This window comes from Sceloporus undulatus, chromosome 1, assembly GCF_019175285.1.
Source record: "Sceloporus undulatus isolate JIND9_A2432 ecotype Alabama chromosome 1, SceUnd_v1.1, whole genome shotgun sequence".
NCBI lineage: Eukaryota > Metazoa > Chordata > Lepidosauria > Squamata > Phrynosomatidae > Sceloporus > Sceloporus undulatus.
Window position 1 is genome coordinate 315,015,349 of NC_056522.1, and position 14,613 is coordinate 315,029,961.

Here is a 14,613-nt window from a genome sequence, read left to right on the forward strand (position 1 = left end):
GGCAAACACAAGTCTTATCTCAGAATATTTCCTACTAAATTATACACCAGGGCTGGGAATTATATGCCACTCCAAATGTTGTTGAGCTGCAACTCCCAATAGACCCAGCCAGCATAATTTGAGCAATGTTGAAACATGTGAGTCAACAACATCTGGTTGGTTGCATGATTGCAAACCCACATTATGCACAAATACATCCTTTCTTTTTAACATCTGAAAAAACTGACTCCTGTGTCACAAAAACTGTTTTCAAACTGGCCAGAGAGGTGAAGTTTGAGTTTTGAAAAGCAACTCTAACATCTTCTTGGCTCATGGAATTAGTCCCATGTCTCTTAGGATCTTGGTCATTAATATTCCTACCCATTCTTCAAAAGGAATTAAATCTTATCTTCCCAAAGGACACAGCATACTTTCCCCCAATACTCCTTGCTCTCCAAATCATTCTCCCTCCCTTCTCTCTTCATTTATATGTTTGAAATGTTTCAAGTGGACACAGTCACCCTGAATTTTGCAGACTTATCTGTCTTTCAAAATGACAACTTAGCACTATGTCAAAATGAATCTTCACACATTTCCTTTCCCTCTAGGGACAAAGGTATTTCTGAACTTTCTCTTATCAGGATATGCCACATTTTCTTGCCCTGTGCTTTACAGAGAGAGAGGGAAAGAAAGAGAGAGAGAGATTAAGTATGGAAGCACATTGACTTCTGCAAATTATCAATATGACTTGGGAAGAACACTTGGACATTGCATTCCAGGTTTTCTTCATATTTACCATTTTGATATAAAAGCAGCAAAGCCTATGGCAATTTGAAGGCCAACACATTTAATATTATATGAGCTTTCATACACTACAGTCTATTTCATTAGATACTCAAGGTGTCATCTGGAAATTCAGTATCTGTACATAATATATGTGATTGTAGTGTTACAGACTGAGTGCTGTTTCAGTATACATTTTGCAAAATATAAGCCCTTGAAACCCACAGCTCCCTAAATCGTTCCTCATAGGGCATGGTTTCCAGACCCTTCACCATTTTAGTCGCTCTCCTTTGGACACACTCGTTTCTCAATGTCCTTTTTGAATTGTGGTGCCCAGAACTGGACACAATATTCCAGGTGGGGCATCACCAAAGCAGAATAGAGTGACACTATTACTTCTCTTGATCTAGACACTTTACTTTTATTGATGCAGCCTAAAATTGCATTGGCCTTTTTAGCTGCAACATCACACTGTTGACTCATGTTCAACTTGTGGTCCACTTGGACTCCTAGATCCCTTTCACACGTAGTTTCATTCAGCCAGGTGTCCCCCATCCTATATCTGTACATTTCATTGTTCCGCCCTAAGTGCAGTACCTTACATTTCTCTGTGTTGAATTTCATTTTGTTAGCTTTGGCCCAGCTTTCTAATCTATTCAGGTCATTTTGAATTTTGATCCTGTCCTCTGGAGTATTAGCTATTCCTCCTAATTTGGTGTCATCTGCAAATTCGATAAGTGTGCCCCCCAATTCTGTCTTCTAAGTCATTGATAAAGATGTTGAGTAGCACTGGGCCCAGGACAGAGCCCTGTGGGACCCCACTGGTCACTTCTCTCCAGGATGAAAAGGAGCCATTGCTGACCACCCTTTGGGTTCGGCTGGTCAACCAGTTACAAATCCATGTAACACATTTTACAAGCTTGTTTGCAAGAATGTCATGGGAAACTTTATCAAAGGCCTTACTGAAATCAAGATATACTATATCCACAGCATTCCCTTCATCTACCAAGCTGGTAATTTTATCAAAGAAAGAGATTAGGTTTTTCTGGCATGACTTGTTTCTCTGAAATCCATGTTGACTTTTTGTGATTATGGCATTGCCTTCTAGATGTTCACAGACTCTCTTTTTAATGATCTGCTCCAGAATCTTTCCTGGTATTGATGTCAGACTAACTGGTTGATAATTGTTGGGATCCTCTTTTCCCTCCTTTTTGAAGATGGGGACAACGTTTGCCCTCCTCCAGTCTGCTGGGATCTCTCCTGTCTTCCAGGAGTTTTCAAAGATTATTGCCAATGGCTCTGATATTACATTTGCCAGTTCTTTTAATACCCTTGGATGTTGCTCATCTGGTCCTGGAGACTTATATTCATTTAGATTAACAAGGTATTCCTGTACTATCTCTTTGCTTATTCTGTGCTGAAATTCCCCTCTTCTGTCCTCTGCTCCATTATCCTCAGGTTGAGCATCCTTTTCCTTTTCTGAGAACACAGAGGCAAAGAAGATGTTGAGTAATCCTGCCTTAAATCTGTCTTCTGTTAGCATTTTTCCATCTTCCCCATGCAATTATTATTATTATTATTATTATTATTATTATTATTATTATTAACCTTTATTTATAAAGCGCTATAAATTTACACAGCGCTGTACATACAATCTTTTAGTTAGACGGTTCCCTGCCCTCAGGCTTACAATCTAAGAAGACACGACACAAAAGGAGAAGGGAGTGGTGGTGGGGAATGGGATCAGGTCCAGCAGTTCTTCTCCACCTCCGAGGCCTGGACCAAGGCAGATGGACTGGAGGGAGGACTTGGCTTCTTAATTAATGGTTAAAAGGAGGCTTCCTAGGTCAGAGAGGGGCTCACCTCTGGGAATGCTTCTCTAAACAATGGCCCTACCATTTCCTTTTTCTTCCTTTTGCTGTGGACATATCCAAAAAAGACCTTTTTATTGTTCTTAACCTCTCTAGCAAGCCTGAGTTCATTCTGCACTTTAGCTTTTCTGACTTTACCCCTACACAGGCTAGCTATCTGTTTGAATTCCCCTTTGGCTCAGTTGAAAGTTCCTTAGTCATCCATCCTGGTTTCTTGAGACATCTCTCATTTTTCTTTTTCATTGGAACTGTTTGAAATTGTGCCATCAGTATCTCCCTTTTAAGAAATTCCCATCCATCTTGAACTCGCTTCACTTTTAGTATTCCTCACCATGGGATTACCCCCAGTATTTCTCTAAGTTTACTAAAATCAGCTCTCCTAAAGTCTAGAATGTGTGTTTGACTATGCCTGGCTTCTCCTTTCCACTGTATAACAAACTCCAGGAGAGCACGGTCACTTCCAAGTCATCCTTGTTGGTTTGGATCAGATCTAAAATAGCTGACCCCCTTGTTGCCTCTTCCACCTTTTGGGAAATGAAATTGTCTTCAAGGCAAGTGAGGAATTTGTTAGTCACTCACAGATGTGACTCACAGAAGCTCCACCCCCTCAACAATAAGCACACTCTCCACTCAAATCAGCCACCCAGCTACTTCTCTCCTCCTCTCTGTGGCAAGAACTGATATTGGATGGGAAAATCTTTGTTGACATATATGAGGATTAATTTTTCTCTGATTGGACAGAGAGATATTAGAGGCAGTATAAATTAAAGGTCTTTCCCAAGAGACAAAAGGCAGGCTGTTGACACAAGCCTCCAATGAAATCATTTTATGACAACTTTAATGCTGCTACTGCTTTTCCTACCAGCTAAATATCTTTAAAATCAGAAAAGGGGGAGAGAACTTTGCTCTCAGTATTAAATAGGCTATAGCAAATATGTACTTCTTATCTAGACAAATACATGCCTATCAGTGTTTGTTGTTGTGTGCCTTTATGTCTTTTCTGACTTATGGCAACCCTAAGGCGAACCTGTAGGGATGCAGTGGCTTAGTAGTTATTTGCAACTTCATTACAGGTCTAAAAAGGGGGGCAGGTGTTGAGTGTATGTTCACTTGCTAGGCTTCTGTGATGGAATCCGCTTCCAAGTTGGCCCTAGAATTCCAGCCCTTAGATTTCTGTCACTGAGCTTGTCCTGTTCCCCTTAAGATCCTGCCCTGGATGTGGGAGGATCACACCCAAAGGTGACTGCTAAAGTGAACAAGTAGCTGTGCTGCTCAGTGGGTTTGATGTGGTAAAGCATTACCAGTCTTCCCTTTCAGTTCTTAAATGTAACCAGTCAGACATAGTTGCAGAAAATAAAAAGTAAATATTTATTATATGGCAAGTAAATTAAACATGAAATCCCTGAATGTGGTCCATATCCACAGCTCCCCAAACCCTATTCCAATTGGTCTTCACCCTGTCTCTCACTGACCTAACTCTTTTTCACACACGCCTCTAGATTGCAGCCTTTCTTTTCCCTGTATCCCACCACTTCACAGCATGACATGAGCTGTGATGGGATGGTTCTTGCCCAATTTTCCACTTCATAACCTTGAATTTGATGTGTGCCATCTTCTGCTATCATCGATGCCCTTTGCATTCAGCACAGGGCACAAGACAAATCTGTAGGATCTAAAAGAATACAGACACAAAAATCTGACATTAAAAAATGTCAATATTCGAAAACCAGTCAGAAAAGAGTTCAGCTTTCCAGGCCACTGTCACTGACTTTTAAGTCAAGCCTTTGTGGAGCAAAGAAACTTCAAAAGGAGTTTAGAGGAAGAAACTGCTGAGTTAGAACTGATCAAGAAGTTCCAGTGTTCCAGTATAGGCTTGTATGGGGGGGGGGGGATAAATAAGTTAAATTGAGGCCATTTGGCTCCACTGGCATAGTTATTTTGGAAATAGTGGTAGCAGCAGCAACAGCAGAAAAAAAGCAGAAAAAAGGAGAAGGCAGAGATGGCAGGAAGATGGAGAAGAAATCAAAAGAAGGAGGTGACAGCTGGCTACAGGTTACCTATTCTATGCTAGTGAAGGAGGGCCCTTGAACCCAAGGTATTAGTAGATGAGTGTTTTGGGAAATTGCCTGGGTGCCTGAAGTCAGGAATTCATAGACTGGGCAGCTTGAAGAGAGCCACATCCTCCCCTCATTGCTGTCATTGCTACCATTCTTTAGCTTGTACAAATGTGGAGATTGTCAAACTGCTCATAGAAAAGTCAGTTCCATGAACTGTTTGCCAAACTGGATTCTGACCTTAGTCTGTCAGGTGCCACAAGATTTTATATGGTTTTCTGCTGGAGCCAACTAACATGGCTACCACTTTGAAAATTGTGATATTCTGAAACAATGACTTTATTCATGACTACAGGCTATGGTGAACTAGTATTAAGTAGAAAGGTTATGGTGCTTTGACTTGGAAGAATTAAAATGTATTTTCATCACACAAGCATTAAAATATTATCAGTTGTCCACACTTATCTATGGAAAAACAATGTATGGTCATGACCATACATGGATCTAATTTTGGTAGTCAGAGATGCGGCACCTAAGTATGTCCCCTTGCTTATAGTACACATATTTTGTCTAGTCTAGGTCTCTCAACTATGACATATGGTTTGGCAGGGACAACAATGACTCTGTTCTCCATAAAAGTATGGTGTGTATAAGCACAATGGAGGAAGCACTGGAGCTAGTGCTGGATTTACACATTACAGATATTTTTGAATGAAATGTGCCTGGCTTTCACATGATGACTTGGAAGCCAAGAAATCTGGGGCCCATTCACACTACACAATAATAGAACTATTATTGTATTTTAACTGTCATATTTCCATCGTATAGATTCCTGGGACTATTAGTTTGATGAGGCACTATATAGCTCTGGCTCAGAATTCTAAATACCATACCCAAAACTGTCAACCCAGGAATCCATAGGATAGAACCATGGCAGCTAAAGTGGAATAATAGTACTGTATTATAATTCTGTGGCGTTAATGAGCTCCTGGTATTTAGATATACCTTGTTCACCCTAATTCCAAGCAGTGGTAGCTCTAGTTAGGGTGTCACCTGGTGCAGAGGGCTGTTGGTCACCTGCTTCCCTGGCCGAACAGTTACCTGTTGCCCAGGTTGAAAGGTTGCATCACTCTGGTCAAGCAAGTGAGGCAGTGAGAGGGACAGAAAGGCTATGTCTCTTGCTGCTCCATCACTGGGCTTCCTCCAAAGAGAGCAGCTGGGAAGCAGCTCTCACCTCTCCTACACTGAAGGGGAAGGAGGGCCCAACCAGGTGTCACTGGTGTCATATGGAGTGTCATCTGGTGAGGTCCTCACCCACTGCACCCCTTCAGTGATGCCACTGATTCCAAGTCCACAACTTGAATCATTCTCACGCTACACAGTGCAATCCTCATTATTAAAGCTTTGAATGTTTTACCCAACATAACTTTTTTATTTTTAATGTTTGCCATGGAAGAGATTTTTCTGAGTAAAGGGGCAGATTAGATTTTTTTTTTAAAATAAAAAAACATCACCTGGTGTTTCTTACAGTTTCTTTGTAGTGAATTAAACTTTTGACCACCACCACAGTCAGTCACATGTATCTATTTTCTCATAACCAGTAATTCTCTTTTCTTAACCCCAACTACTTAGTCATGAAATGACAGTATAATTTGTAACCCTATTTCTTGTTTTGCAATACCTAATAAATACTACAACTAGAAAAAACTAGTTCTGCACGAGCATCCCTTTGTTGTTGTTAACTCCTATCAAGTTGACGTCAACCCAAGTTCTTCCATCATCTGCAACCCTGATTAGGTCTTACAGACTCAGAGCTATGGTTTCCTTGTTTGAGTCCATCCACCTCTCTTGCAGGCAGCCAATTGAACCATATCACATTCCTCACAGTCCTTGTAACATCCCCATCTGCTGGTAAATCTAGGTTTGGTGGCCCCTGCTGTTCTATGTAGATTGTAAGACAGTCAAAGGTCATTGAAAGCATTTATTATTCAGATTAAAAGAACAGTGTGTCTCCCCACCTTTTCCTTAAACAGTAGCAATAATTGTAAAATTAACAAATCCTCAGAGCTGCAAAAGGTGATCTTTGTGGACAAGAAGTGGGCAAAATGTGGAGTGCAGGATGCATGTAGGCCTCAAGTTCCCAATTTTCAGCCTTGATCCAGATTCCCTCAAATTAATTTTACAGATGATTTTTTCCACTGCAAACCCCACCCCAAATGGATCAAAATGTGTACAGCACACAGTTCCCATCCTCCCATAATCACCATAATGCCACCACCCATATCTTCAAAATAGTAAAAATAAAAGTGGTTGAAAATGAAGCCAGAAAAGACATGATCTCAGGCACAGGGACAAACAATGGACCTACACCCTGCTGTCTCTGGAAATGTATTTTAAGTTACTCAGTCTTGCTTTTCCTAAAGGTATAATTCCTAAAGGTATAATTCAAAAGTGGCTTGCAGCAAAAACTTTCACACTATAAAATACACACTATTGTGAACCAAGTGTAGCACAGATCAAAGTACAATTCAAATGACAATGTAGCAGAAACATGTAACATGGCACAGTGTAGAAAGAAGCCTAGCTACAGAAAATGTCAAATCAGTCAGTCCCAAAGCCTTAATGAAGTCTATTCCTTTAGTTGTTCCAAAAAGGCAAAATACTTGGTCCAGATTCCTGCCAGGCCATCTTGGGGAAGGCATTCCATACCTGTGGAGTTTATAACTGTATAAGCACATTGCAGATCACCTTGCATCTCAGCAACAGGAGAAAAGTGGGATAGAAATCTAATAAATCATTTTTAAAAAATCTAGCCTCATTAACCATCTGCCAAACTTTAGTCAGTAGGAATGCAGATATGTAATACATCAAATTATGAACAGTGTGTAAGAGATGGGAATTTATCTTGGAGGTGATGGGCAGTTCTTAAGCTTAGAAAAATAATAATAAAAGATACCTCGTGTAGCTCTTGCTAGAGTAGAATAATATAGTTGGATCAACCAACACCACCTATTTATCTGCCAGCAGCTGAAGTCTGTGAGTACTTTATAAGGACAGCCTCTTTAAGAGCACATTACATGTGTCAAGCTTAAATGTTAATAAAGAATGAATTACTGTAGCTGACTTCTTTGGGAAGGAAGAAAATAAGCATGTTGGCCAAGGTTAATAAATGACACTCTTCTAAGAGTGGAACTGGATCAAAGAACACATTGCATAGTTGTTGTTTTTTAAGTGTGGGTGTGATATTACCAGTTTATACGCCAACAGTATGTTCACCACATTTCATTTGTCCTGCTTGGATTAAGCATAAATGGAAGGTTCCTACTGCATCCCTAGGATCTGATAACAATGTTAAATACCATTGGATGTCATCAGCACAATGTTGATTTCACAGCCCAAATCTCTGAATAATTTCAACCAGCAGCTTCATATATATGTCAGAGAGCATGGTGTCCAAGATAATAATAATAATAATAAAATCTTTATTTTTATCCCGCCCTTCCAGAAAGATCAGGGCGGCTTACAAAAGTGCAATGAGTGCACACAAATACAAGTTAAAAACACAAAACACCAATACATCAGTACAACAATAAAACTAAAAGCAGCAATAAAAGCCCCATCGCCCGTCCTCATGGCCACGGAAGAGGAGGGGAGGCCCACAGGATCTTAATCGGGGAATGCCTGCTTAAATAGGAAGGTCTTGAGATCCTTCCTAAATTGGGCCAGGGTGGTAGATGAGCGGAGCTCGGTGGGCAGCGTATTCCAAAGGGTTGGGGCAGCTATAGAAAAGGCCCTTCTAGAAGTAGAAGCTAGCCTGGCCCCAGGCACCTTCAGCAATTGCTGCCCAGATGTTCTGAGGGTGCGAGGCGGATTGTACGGGGAGAGGCGGTCCTTTAGGTATCCTGGGCCCAAGCCATTTAGGGCTTTATAGGTAATAACCAACGCCTTATATTGAGCTCGGAAGCGAACGGGCAGCCAGTGAAGGTCTTTAAGTACAGGTGTTATATGGCTGGTCCTGGATACACCAGTGACCAGCCGGGCTGCCATATTCTGTACCATTTGAAACTTCCGAGTTTGGTATAAGGGTTGCCCCATGTAGAGTACATTGCAGAAGTCCAATCTCGAAGTTACCAGAGCATGTACCACAGTTTCTAGGTCCCTCCGGTCCAGATATGGGCGCAGCTGGCGAATCAGCCGAAGCTGGTAACAAGTGCTCTTGACCGTCGCATTCACCTGAGCAGTCAGATGAAGCGACGAATCAAGAAGCACTCCCAGACTGCGCACGGAGTCCTTCACAGGGAGCGTGACCCCGTTCAGGACAGGTGGAACCACCGCCATTCCTGGACCGGGGGAACCTATCACTAGTACCTCCGTTTTCTCTGGATTCAGTTTGAGTCGGTTTTTCCTCATCCAGTCCATTACTGACTCCAGACAGGCCACGAGAGGAGAGACGCCATCCCCGGTCACTGCATCAGTCGGAGACATAGAGAAAATAATCTGGGTGTCATCAGCGTACTGATAACCCCGCGCCCCATGTCTCCGGATGATCTCTCCCAGCGGTTTCATGTAAATGTTAAATAGCATGGGAGACAGAATGGCTCCTTGAGGGACCCCGGTTTTAAGGGCCCGCTCGCTGGAGCACACGTCTCCCAGCTGCACCATCTGGGACCTCCCAGAGAGGTAGGATCGGAACCACTGGAGCGCAGTGCCCCCCGATTCCCACCTCAGCCAGGCGTCCCAGAAGGATACCATGGTCTATGGTATCGAAAGCCGCTGAGATGTCCAAGAGCACCAACAGGGACACGCTTCCCCGGTCAGCGCTCAGACGGAGATCATCGACCAAGGCGACCATGGCCGTCTCAACCCCGTGACCCGCCCGGAAGCCAGTTTGAAATGGATCCAGATAATCCGTTTCATCCAAGACCGTCTGAAGCTGGAGCGCAACCGCCCTCTCGATCACCTTCCCCAAAAATGGTAGCAGCGAAACAGGCCGATAATTGTTATGTACCAGGGGGTCAAGGGAGGGCTTTTTTAGGATCGGTCTTACGATGGCCAATTTAAGATCCGATGGAAATCGCCCATCCCTGAGAGAGGTGTTGATAATCCGGCGTAACAAAGTAGTTACCACCGGTCCCCCCTGGGCCGCTAACCATGAGGGGCAGGGATCAAGAGAGCAGGTTGTTTTCCGAACACTTCCGAGGATCTTGTCCACATCCTCGGTACTCACCAACTCAAACTGATCCAGTGTAACATAGTCCACGGAGGCTCTGGACACTTCTACCTCAGGCTCTGCCATAATGTCGGCGTTCAGACCTTCGCTTATACGAGAAGTTTTATCCACGAAAAAGTTGTTAAACAAGTCACAGCAGGCCTTAGAAGGTTCAAGGATCTGGTTCAGGGCGGGAGGGAGCTGAGTTAGCTCCCTGACCACCCTGAACAACTCTGCCGGACGCGATTCAGCGGACGCAATACGAGCACCATAGAACGAATTCTTTGTTGCTCGTATTGCCTCTCCGTAGTCCTTTAACAATCGGTCTAGGAGAGTCTTGTCGTCTAAGCAAAGGTGTTTCCGCCAACGGTACTCTAGCCGTCGCAGAACCCGCTTCCTTGCCCGGAGATCTTCCGTATACCAGGGCTTACGATTGGAAGCAGGCCTGAGAGGGCGCTTGGGAGCGATTCTGTATATAGCCCCCGAAAGACCGGTATTCCAGATACATACAAGATAACATTCTATGGAATGCTGAAAGCCATGGGACAGACCCATACTACCACAGCATCACCTCTGGCACCTTTTCAATAAGTAATGAGTGGAGCCAGGTAAGTACAGTGCCTTCTAATCTCATTTCCAAGAACATGACATTCCAAGAGAACGGCATTCCACAATCAATGCAGCATGTCTGCATGGAGAATTCTGAAGTGCCTTTCTGCATATCTTCATAGCCCTGATTAACATGAATATGTAGGTACCCATAAAGGTAAAGTTTTTTCCTTGACAAGATTATCTAGTCATGACCAACTGTAGGGGGTGGCAGTCATCTTTGTTATGAAGCCGAAGAGCCAGTGTTGTGTTTTAGCTGATCTTAAAAGGTGATCATGAAATGTAGAAGCATTGCATTTGGAACATAGGCTAGCCAGAACAAGGCTGCCTTATCTTGTCAGGAATTCTTGTACAACTATTGATGACATACTATTAGCAGTTGTTGTGGCACACCCCTTTAAGTAAACAACAATGAAGCATGTAATTAAAACATGTGTTTACCCACTGAAAGGAATGTTTGGAGCTAGATGAGAAAGGAGAGTTGTGCTACAGCAGCTGAGCAGCAGTTAATTGCAGACACACTGGTGTCACCAAGAAAAAACAAACCTATGACTGATCTTCCATGGTTTAAATGATGAAATAACATGATGCTTTTATTTCTGTTGTGTCAAGATGGAGACATCTAGAATCACAGCAGTATCTTTTTGTATTGCTAATGAATTCAAATTTTATTTCCTGGACTTTGGAATGCTTTGTTCCCAGTGCCACTTGGCCTGAAGGAGGAGAGGATAGATACCTCGCAACACACCAACAACGCCTTGAAAAAATGAAAGCCTGTGACTGACATCATTATTTTAAAATTTGTTCTCCTGTATGATTCTTATCACCTTTGCCCGATGAAGAAGCCAGTGGTGCTTTGAAAGCTTGCATCATATATTTTGTGAATTTTGGTTGGCTGATTAAAGGTATCACTCTTTGGGGGATTTTGGACATTATTGTACTTTACCATCTCTGAGGTTGAGAGACTATGACTTGTTAAAGTCATCCAGTGGGTTTCTATGGCTGAACCATGTTCCTCAGAGTCCCAGTATAGTGCTCAAACCACTACGCCATGCTAGGTTCCCAACCCAAGACCTGTCTAAATAGATTTTAAAAAAAAAGGTTTTGACAGCTGGTCTTAGAATAAGACAGTATGATGTATTTTGAATAAGTTTTATTTTAAAAAAATAATAAGACAGTCTTAGAATAATTGTCGAATGTTGTATGTTTGATTTATTTTTAAATTGTTTAATTTTTATTTTAAAAAAGTCTTTGGGTGCTGGTGAAAAAAGAGGAAAAAGGGGGACCAACTGATCTTTCCATGGGATAGAATCCCAAAGACAGCCACAAGAAGGCTGTCTCTCATTTCTAAACCAAATGTACCTGAAGCATGTCCAGAGGAGCATGACTATAATGATGAAGGGTTTGGAAATCATGCTCTGTGAGGAGAGACTTAAGGAGCTGGGCATGTTCATCCTGGAGAAGAGAAGGTTAAGAGGTGACATGATAGCCCAGTTTAAATATTTGAAGTGCTGTCATATTGTGGATGGAACAAGCTTGTTTTCTGCTGCTCCAGAGACTAGGACCTGGTGCAATGGATTCAAACTACAGGAAAAGAGATTCTACCTAAACATTAGGAAGAACTTCCTGACAGCAAAATCTGTTCCAACAGTGACACATGCTCCCTCTGAGAGTGGTGGAGTTTCCTTCTTTGGAGGTTGTTAAACAGACGCTGGATGGCCATCTGTTGGGGGTGCTTTGATGTGTATTCCTGCATGGCAGGGGGTTGGCCTTGTGATCTCTTCCAATTCTATGATAGTGTTGAGGACCAAAGAGAAAACCATCCCCTACAGAGCTTAAAACTCAGGCAGATTCATATTGGGAAATGTTCTTTCAGATAGTATAGTTTCAAGCTACATAGAACTATATAGCTTATAACCAGCACTCTAAATTCAAGTGTTTCAAGTGAGTTATATATTCCTTGTAACCACCCCAGTTAACAGTCTAGCCACAGCATTTTAGACCTGCTGAAGTTTCCAGTTGATGTATATTGTTGATGTAGTTCAGCTCTGTCTAATAGAAGAATTTATTCTAAATTTAGTTCAAATACAGTTCAGCTACTTTATTTTCATTATTCTATTTATTTATACAAAGAGAGAGAGATGGAAACCTAGCTGAGTATCAAAATGATTATATTTTGCTGTACAAGAAAAGTAATGATAGTACGAAAAATTAGATTTGTTCATTATGTGTATCCCTTTCTTAAGATAAATAAATTTACCTTATATGTGTGTGTATGCATTTCTAATGTTTATTAGTTGCCCTGCAGCTAATAGCTCTCAGTGAAACAAATAATATGGCACAAGTTAAAGAAAACAAGCTTGCCAAACATCATTTGGTTTTCTTTAATAAAATTTGATAGCTTTGCCTAATTCAGTGGCAGCTTGAATATCAAGCAGGGGATTCCTCTCTGCCAAAATGGTGGTGAGAGGTCTCCCTTTTCAGTCCACAAGCCACCCATGATACCACTTTATAATCAAGCAGAGTGAGCTAAATGGAAGTTATTTCCCTTAATCATTGTCCCTTTTAATCCATGTATTAGGATCATATCAGGAAAAGTCACCCCAGGTAGCACAGGTAGATACACCCACACTAGAACATCCTTAGATCCCAGAGTGCAGGTTGGAACATAACCACATAAACATGCTGGATTTCTTTAGCTATGAGTAGGGACACATGGCCATTCAATAGGTGTCCTTCCATGCTTTATAGGACATAACCAATAGTTTATGCCTGGTACCAGTAAAATTGTTGTAACAGACCCTCTGTTCTGTCTGTAACCAGCTCCAGTCAGTGACCTGGCTGCAGCATCTTGGACCCAATGAAGTTTCAGAAAATTTTTGCAAAAAAAAGTCCTGCATGGAGTGTGTTACAGTAATCCAAACATTATACAACTGAGCTGTGTTCCCATACCAAATCAGACATCTTCCAGAAATGGACACAGCTGGCACACGAGTTTTAATTGCAAATACAGTCCCCCCCCCCCCCATCACCATCTCCTATCAGCCCTTGCCAGCAGATGAGATATGATTATGCAGTTTTTTGGTCAATTAAAGCATCTGCTGATTTAAAATTACTGCATATAAAGGTGATCTCTGGAAAATCCAAGCTTTCATTTGAAGTGTGCACCCTGCCTCCCAGTGCCATTACTGCACTTTGCATCTCAGTCTGGTTAGTGGATCATATTTATGGATTTTTGAAGTAGCATAATCAAAGGGGACCAATCTGAAAATCTGGAATAAATGGCTAAAAGGAATTTCAATATTGCATCAGCTAGACAGAACAGAGCTGAGTAACTTTATGAACCGATTACATCATGTATCTTCTTACTGGTTCTCTTTGATGTTACTTCAAAAATCCATAAATATGAACTCATTGGTAGTCCTAGTCCCTTCCTTCTAATACTCTGAGTGTCCACTTTGTTGAAAGTGCAGACTGCAACTCCTGGAATCTCTGGTAATAGGTATATATATGATAATATGGATAATAGATGATATTTGATTTTTAAGAAATTATGTTTTATAGATGATTTATGTGTTATCCCAATATCACAACTATAATAAATGTACTTTTATTCATTTTACAATAGCCCCTGAAGAAGGCCAGTTTGTGACAAGACCGAAACGCGTTGGGCTTTTTAAGATGATAAAAATTTGTGGACAATCGACAGCATGTGGGACTTCAATTCCTTTATCTCTTCCATTGTGAATACGTGCTTTCCACTTTTTTGTTCTGTTCCTCTCTAGCACACCGGCTACAAGGATTGCAGCTGAATACAGAGGAAACAGGGGAGCATAAGGTGTGTGTGTGTGCCTTCAAGTTACCTCTCAACTTATGGCAGCCCCAAGTTCAAGCAGGAGTTACCAAAAACAGAATGTTTTAAGTATGTTTTATGTTTTAAATTCTACATTGTTTAATTGTATTTTAAGGAGGGTGGGTTGAGGGTTCAGACCATATATTTTAATCTTGTAAGCCACCCTGATTGCATTTTGTAGAGAGGTGGAATATAAATATAAAAATCATCATCATCATCATCATCATCATCATCATCATCATCATCATCATCATC